Genomic DNA, 8,658 nt, shown 5'->3' with positions numbered 1-8,658 from the left:
AATTAAGATCTTCTCCAGCTTATTTATGTGTAAATACTGGGCAGGGCAGGTTAAGTGCACTTGGGGATTAACAGAACAGGGTGGGTGAGTGGTACTGCAGTGGAGTTTGGCAAAAGGCAAGAGAATATGAAGGGGGAAGAGAATACCTGCATAGTTTTGCTTCCAAAAAGAAGATAGACCTTTAACAAAGGCGAAACCAACACCGAAATCTAAGTGACAAGTTACAGTATACGTAACTGCAAAGATTCATCTAAATTCAGATGCTAAATCTATATATTGTGCTTAATGACTAGCGTGGACTCTGGACTGCTCTCCTTCATGCATGATTACTTGTGTCTTTTTAGATCTGCATCTATTTTGCATTTATTAAAATGGCAGCTGTTCTTTGCAACTCAGTTCAGGCTGCCAGGTTGGATTCCTCCAAGAGTCTGAGATTTCTCCAGGAGGGCTTCATGATGTCACAAGACTGCCAACCCTGGGAAAATTGTGTGTGTGGTGGGGGAGGAGGTTGGTGGTGGTAGAAATCTGATATTTAGGAGGAACCCAGAAGCAAAAAATGGGGCTCCGTGGCAGCCCCAAAATGACCCTCAATCAACCATTTTCAATGTTTTTCTTTTCGTGGCACTCCAACCTCTATGGTGTCTTCACCTCTTGTGATGTCACTTCCAGCTTCTGGAAGACTTTTCTGGGTTCCACAACAAATTGTCTGCAGTAATGAATCCCTCTTCCCCCATGGGCTTTTCAGGTTAATCCTTTAGTACAGACAGTTGCCTAGAAACAGAGCTGCAGACCTGGAAGAGATTTTCAGTGATTTTCAACCACTGCGCTCCAGACTCCCATGGCACACCTGCAGACCATTCACGGCACACCAGCGTGCCATAGCTCACCAGTTGAAAATTGCTGCCCCAGATTAACTGTTGTCACCCTGAAAATGAAGGAAAAAGCTGGGGGGAAATGGGGTAGTTTTGGTCAAACTGGCTGCCCTAAGCAAAATTTCAAGTCAGCTGATATTATCATGGTACAGGTGCTCTTTTACATGAGAAGTATGATTTGAATCTGTTTTAGATGGAGCTTCCTTGCATATTCGTGTTTACTTAGGAAGGCTGTTCTTTGAGGTATGCAGATTGAAACCAATGAGGTGGCTGTCCCTTTACAAGTTGCTTCTGGGGAAGGAGAGAGAGGAAGTAGGCTGGGTGATGCCAGTGATCTGAGGGAATTCCAACAGATCCAAAGGATATTTGGAAAGACACGGATAAATTAAAAGGTATTCAACTTAGCTCCAGGAAGGCGTCATTTATTTATTTGAAGGGCCATGGAAGTTAGGAATGCAACCTCTATGTTCAGAGGGAGTATATACTACTCTTAATATCAGGTGTCGGGGCATACAATGGGGGAGGGCTGTTGCCTCCATGCCTTGCTTGTGGGGTTCAACACCTGGTTGGCTGTTGTGGGGTGTCAGATAATTACCAGCAGGGCTCTTCAGGTGTTGTTATTCAAAGGCGATTAGATAAATTTAAGAAGGAGAGATCCCTCAATTATTACTAGTCATGACAACTAAATGGAACCTCCATCTTCAGGAGCAGTATATCTATGTGTTCCAAATGCTAGAGACAGACAATTGGGGGGGGGGCTGTTAATTTCTACCCTGTTTTGTGGGTTTCCCAGCAGCCTCTGACTGGCCACAGTTGGGAACATAAGAATATAAGAAGAGCCCCTCTGGATCAGGCCAAAGGCTCAGCTAGTCCATCTCACAGTGGCCCAGCCACAAGACAGCTGGGAGCACACAAGACAGCAAGAGACTTGCATCCTGGTTCCACTACCTTGCATCTGGCATTTTGAGGTAAACTACTTCTAGAACCAAGAAGTTCTAGCACATACTCACCATGGTTTGTAACCTGTGATGGACTTTTCCTCCAGAAATTTGTCCAATATCCTTTTAAAGGCATCCAGGTCAGATACCGTTACCACATCCTGTGGCAAGGAATTCCACAGACTAATTACATACTGGGTAAAGAAAAATTTTCTTTTGTCTGTCCTAACTCTTCCAACTCATCTAGACTGGTCCTTGGTCTCATCTAGGAGGGCTCTTCTCATGCCCCCTTGCCATGCTACGTAGTCAGGCCCCACATTTCCAGCTTGGGTCACGTCCTGGCCAATATTGTTTCACGGGGCAGGGGGTGGGTGGAAAGAGGAAGGGCTGCCCTTCCCTTCACCTTCATGCCAGCCCACGCATCCTCCAGCAGGGAATTAGGGGTTTGCAATGCAGGAGGACAGAGCCGTGAGGCTGCGGTCAGGATGCGGGGAGCCCTCTGGCCGGAGCAGCCCTGCAGCAGGGCTTGGAAAGGATGTTGCTGAAAGGATGATGGATGGCCTAGAGGAAAAGCAGGGAAATGTTTAAAGAGATAGTTGACTCAGGCTTGGCCTGGGAGTGGAGGCTGGCACCCCTCTTTGTGTCCCCTCCAGCGCAGAGCTTCAAAATTGCCGCTGCTGCAAGGCAGAAAGGTTTGCATCCTGCAGGATAAAAGCACCCGGACTTCCCAAAACAGATTGCCTGCTGTCAATTAAAACAGGCTTCCCTCAAAACGAGGGCACAAAAATAGCATTTTTTTTCCCCGTTTGGGGAAAAGGTGGGAGTCTGGACAGGCTTGTCCTCTTCTTCAATTCAAGGATTCTGACCAAAGTGCTGAGCAAGTGGAAAGAATGTTCCGGAACGCAGAAGGGCCCACGGACACCAGGAACCCCTGTCTGGTTCAATATGGGTTCACGGATCCCTCAGCGGGGGGTGGGGTGGGAGGGTGTGAGAACAACAGATGCACAGTCAGACGGAACGTCAGCCTGGATTTTTACTTCTCATTCCAATTACTGATTATTTTTAGAATTACCATTGCATAATTCACATACATGACTCTGTACAGATAACAATACTTGCATAGCAGTTTGAATATGCGAAACATTCTGTGTGTGTATCATCTTGTTATAATCCTGACAACAACCCTGCAAGGTAAGTGTTAATACGCCCATCTTGCAGCTGGGGAAAACTGAGGCTGAGAGGGAGAAGCTTGCCTAAGGCTTGTCGTGAGTTCATGGCAGATGCAAGATTCAGGCCAGGGAGGTCCTGATTTGCAGTTCAGTCTTTTAGCCACGATGTTACATGAAGTCTCGCTTGCTTTGAAAAGGCTAGGAGGATAACTGCCCTATAGGAAGGGACCTACAGTCTAATGACGGCATTAAGACAACAGAGGAAGTCTGTTAGTCCTCTGGTTACATCAGTAGGCAACCAGAAATTACCTTCTGGTAATTACCTTTCTGGTAAATATAGGATAACTGCCCTGTAGGAAGGGACCTAATTTTGATGTAACCTAGAATATCTGGTTACATCAGTAGAAGAAGACAGGTCTCTGCCCCAAGGAGCAAACTATGTAAAGAATGACTCAAGGGAGACAACAGTCCACTCACACAGGCTTCTGTTGCAAACAGACTTTATCCAATTTTCCCACACAGCCTCTCCCATTCTGATGCCTTCCGAGCTCTCCTCCTCAAGCAACAACAGATGCTGAGAGAAACCTAACAAATACTCTAAGACAGTGGTTGGCACACATTGAGCGCTGGGAACCACTTACCACTTTTTAGAATGAGAATCTGTCAAGGTCCACCAGAAGTGATGTCACGACTGGAAGTGACATCATCAAGCAGGAAAATTTGTAACAATCCTAGGCTGCAATCCTACCCACACTTACCCGGAGTAAGTCCCATTGACTACCATTGTTAAAAGAATATACATAGTAGTTTGTTAATAATACAGGCCTGTAACATTTCCCCAGATGCAGTCACATACCATGGTAGCATCAAGCCTAATATATTAAAAATAAAATATTGAAATGAATGGGGACCCACCTGAAATTGGCTCGCGACCCACCTAGTGGGTCCCGACCCACAGCTTGAGAAACGCTGCTCTAAGAGGCCAGAGGAACAAAATGGGGACAGCACTTTCCACCAGTGAATCAATTAACTTGAAAGCATTTCTCAGCAAACGATGAGAACTAGAAACTTGAAAAGGGACAGCCAGGCCCGAACCGAAACGAGAACACCGCGATTCCCCCAGTGCGCTTTGTGTATCTTCTTGACAGGAAGCAGCATCTATTTCTAGTGCCCCTTGCAAGGCAGGGGCTACAGCTGGCCCCCTTCCCTGTTGTTCCAGGGTCTGGAGTCTGGCAACACAGCTGAGGAACAAAAACATAAAAATAAACAGTTAAAAAGAAAAAAATTTAATTTTAACACGGAGAGTGGGCGGCTCAGATGGCCTCAGTTAACGAATTTACACGCTCGTCTGAGGCGTGTGTCATCTTTTCTCCTCATCCTGAAAAAGCGATGCAAAATATAGAAAACAATGAGCCCGTTGCTAGGTTTCTCGGCCTTCGCAAGGAGAGGCCATTTTGGTTGCGCGGCACGACCCTGGCCTTCAGCACCACAGGCTCTCCAGCAGGAGTCAGTCTGCGGAGGCAAAGGGTGGGTTGGCCTCCATATTAGGCAGTATCACCTGTGGGCAGAAGACAGTCCCCAGGCAACCCTTGGCCAGGATCAGCTCCTGACATGGGGGCCACGTGATGCGGGCTGCCTCAAAGCGCATCCAGCCTGTGGTCTTTTGGCCACAGTGTTGTCTACACTGAACCAGCAGCAACTGTCCAGAGCTCTAGCTATAGATGTTGCCAGGAACAGCACCTGAGACATTTCTGGTTGCCACGTCTCAAAAAGGTTATTGTGGAACTGGAAAAGGTGCAGAGAAGAATGACCAAAATGGTTATTGGGCTGGGCCACCTCCCTCATGAGGAAAGGCTACGGCACTGGGGACTCTTTAGTCTAAAAAAATGGAGACATGATTCAGACGTACAAAGTTGTGCAGGGAGTGGATATTGTGGATAGAGAGATGTACTTTCCCCTCTCACACAACACCAAAACCAGGGACATCCACTAAAATTGAATGTTAGGCGAGTTAGAGGAAATACTCATTTACCCAGCGTGTCCTTAATCTATGAAACTCCTTCCCACAGGATGTGGTGATCACACCTGGCCTTGGTGCCTTTAAAAGGGGATTGGACCCATTTATAGAGCAAAAGTCCATCACAGGTTACACACCATGATTACATCCTCCAAGTTATAGAGTGAGCCTGTCTCTGAATGTCAGATGCACGCAAGTTGCACCAGGATGCACAAGTATCTTGTTGTCTTGTGCGCTGTGAGAGGGCCACTGTGAGACACAGGAAGCTGGATTAGATGGGCCTTTGGCCTGAACTGTAGCCTGGGTTTAAGGTAGCTCCATTCAACTACTCACTGCACTTAGTAAACAGCCTTCTAATACAAATGATCTTTCCCACCGTCATCTCTGTACAGAGGAGTTAAAACTCGGTGCTCTCCAAGGAGAGACCAAATCAGCAGTAATTCTCTTTTTTTTTTTCTCCTCCCACACCATGACATCACTTTTTTCATTTTAAAATTAACGCTAATACACAACTAAAGAGCCAGAAGGATTGCTCTTGAACTGGATCCAGGCACCACTTGCCAAAGACATTCTGCAGGGCTCAAAATTGTAGCGAGGCTGTGCGAGTCCTTCGGGATCTTTTCCCCCTTGCAACTTTGCATTGCAGGACTCGTGTGCCTTTTTTTTTTTTTTAGCACAAGCAATCAAAGTGGAGAGAGAAACGAAACAAAAAGATTGATGCAGAATTTCCTCCATCATTTGGCCAGGTGGGAGGACTCAGCCAATGCTTAGGTGTGGTCAACACCCAGCCGGATGCCCGCTGGCAGATTCCTTGGCCATTCTGCTAGGGGGCACACAGGCACTAGCAAAGATGGCACCTTCCCACATGCTTTTAGGTCATCAAAAGTTACTCTGCCCTCTGGCCTGCACAGAGATACAAGAGTAAAGGGTATCATTGAAGAACAATTAGGAAGCCTGGTCCAGTCTTGTTCCATTTTTAAAACATAGACCAGGGATGCCCAAGGCCCAACCCTGGGGCCACTTGCAGCCCTTGAGGCCTCTCAGTGCAGCCCTCAGGGAGCCCCAGTCTCCAACAAGCCTCTGGCCTTCTAGAGATTTGTTGGAGCCCGCACTGGCCTGACGCAACTGCTCTCAGCGTGAGGGCGACTGTTTGACCTCTCACGTGAACTGTGGGATGAGCACTCCCTCCACTGCTTGCTGTTTCATGTCTATGATGCAGCAGAGGCAGCAAAGGAAAGGCCAGCCTTGCTTTGTGCAAGGCCTTTTATAGGCCTTGAGCTATTGCAAGACCTTCATTCAGTCATATAAGTTCATCTTTAATATATTCATTTATGTAAATTTATTCAAATTTAAAATGTAAATTAATTCTTTTTTCTCCCCCGACACAGTGTCAGAGAGCTGATGTGGCCCTCCTGCCACAGTGTCTCCCCCGACACAGTGTCAGAGAGCTGATGTGGCCCTCCTGCCAAAAACTTTGGACACCCCTGACATAGACTATGGTTTTAAAACAGAGTGACAGTGTTCACCCACTCAGAGTGAGGGCAACACTGATGGAGGAAGCATTGCCCTCCCTCTCGATTGACTTTGTGACATCATCACAGAGCCGAAGATGATCGGCCTCAACAAAGGTCAGGCTCCAAGAGGTCTGGTCCTGGGATCCAAGGGAAACTGGTCATCGGTCTAAGAGTTTCAGAAGCAGGAACAGGGTGCAAAGCAGGGAGCGGTTGAAGAAACAAACCTCAGAGGGCCAAAGTCAAGTATGTAATAAACAATAGCAAGGGAGGGTCAAGGGAAAGCAGAAGAGTGGGCATTTAGGCAACATCCTTATCCCTGGGACGGGTCCCACAGACAAAGTGGGCAGGTCACCATCCTGATCATGGATAGATGAAGTTGCCACCTGCTGAGTCAGTCAGCTTGTCTCCCTAGCTCAGACTACACTGACTGGCAGCTGCTCGGAGACACCCGACATCAAACCCAGGACCTTGTGTATAAAAGCAGGTACCTTGACATTGAGTGAGAGCTCCTCCCTGTAAAACACAGACACATATGAAGCTACCCTACCAAGCCAGACTTTTGATCCGCCTTGTTTAGCATGATCTACACTGGCTGGCGGCAGCAGCTCTCCAGAATCTCCAATGGGGGCCGTTTCCGGCCCTACCTAGAGATGCCAGTTCTTGCACCAGGGGCACAGCAGACCACTGAGTGGCAATTCCTGCCCCTCCTTAATTGAATTGCTTTCCCTGCACCAGCTTCCAAGCATGTTTTGGCTGTCTTATCAGCTCGTCTCTTAAAGTCCAGGCTGATTAAATGAATGTTTGGATCAAAAAAATGTTCTTATTGACCCCTTGGCTGTCAGAGCTGGTTATCCATTTAGCAGGTCCAGAATGTGACTGAGTCACTGGGCTAAACACAGCCAGCAACACAGAACCCGGCATCAACCAAAGTGGTTATAAAGCTCTTGGCACTTCAGCGGAAGGAAGACTCCGAAGGGACACTTCTTGTGAACAGGCCAAATGGCAACGGCCCAGCTGGCTGTGATCTGAGACTGGCAGCTGCAAAGTGAAGCCTGTAGTTGGTTTCTGGTTAGCTCTACGACAAGTGCTACCTTGCTGGGTTCAAGATCAAAGGAGAGGTGCATCCATTGCGGTACTGTGTACTGGACATTGCTGTCCCTAAATATTTGCATATCACTATAACTGCGCAACAAACTCCATATTATATATCCTAAGCCTCTTATTCCAGCCCTAACGCTACCCCTACCTTTGCATTTTAAAAATAAAAAAGTACGTGTCATATAAATATACATTTATTGGGATACAAATGTCCAGGGATGCCAATGATTGGGACACATTTGGCCAGGACTCAGTTGTCCAGGTAGATCAAGAGGCTGACTCAATGTAATGGGGATGGGAGAAACATCAGGCAGCTGTCCTCTCCAGAACGCGGGAATATTACCAAAACTTCTGTCTTGTTGCCTGCAAAATGTTGGAGAGTATGAAAAATCTGGGATTTTTTTCAGGGAAAATGCTGTGGAACGTCAAAGGTTGTGGCCCTTAAGAGAACAAAACTTACAGTGTGAATTAACTGGCTATATTTCTTGACATCATGATTGGTGTGTATTGCTCAGTTGGCCTCAACTGACTTCCTCCTCTTCAGCGTTTATCTCTCCACTAGCCACAGTTGCACTGCTTGCCAAAGGAAGTCACATTTTGCATCAGGCAGACCGGAGACATTGTAATCATGTGCAAGAGGCACTGTGAAGGCCTTGAATTGCTGCTGCCAACCAGGAAAGGGGGCACAGTTCCTGTGTTTGCTATGTTGAGTCCCATCATATATTACACAGACCAACACACATTTTGCTTCCTTAAGCGTTACACCAGGGGTAACGCTTAAGGCGCTTTTTTTGGGGGGGGGGAATAAATTTACATTTCAAATTTGAATAAATTTAAATAAATGAATATATTAGAGATGAAGCTTATATGAATGAATGAAGGTCTTGCAATAGCTCAAAGCCTATAAAAGGCCTTGCACGAAGCAAGGCCAGCCTTTCCTTTGCTGCCACTGTTGCATCACAGACGTGAAACAGCAGGCAGCGGAGGGAGCCCTTGTCCCACAGCTCACGTGTGACATCGCACAGTTGGCCATCACGCTGAGAGCAGTTG

The sequence above is a fragment of the Tiliqua scincoides genome, chromosome 8, assembly GCF_035046505.1.
Source record: "Tiliqua scincoides isolate rTilSci1 chromosome 8, rTilSci1.hap2, whole genome shotgun sequence".
Taxonomy (NCBI): domain Eukaryota; kingdom Metazoa; phylum Chordata; class Lepidosauria; order Squamata; family Scincidae; genus Tiliqua; species Tiliqua scincoides.
The sequence above is the reverse complement of the archived record's forward strand: the minus strand, read 5'-3'. Positions refer to the sequence as shown.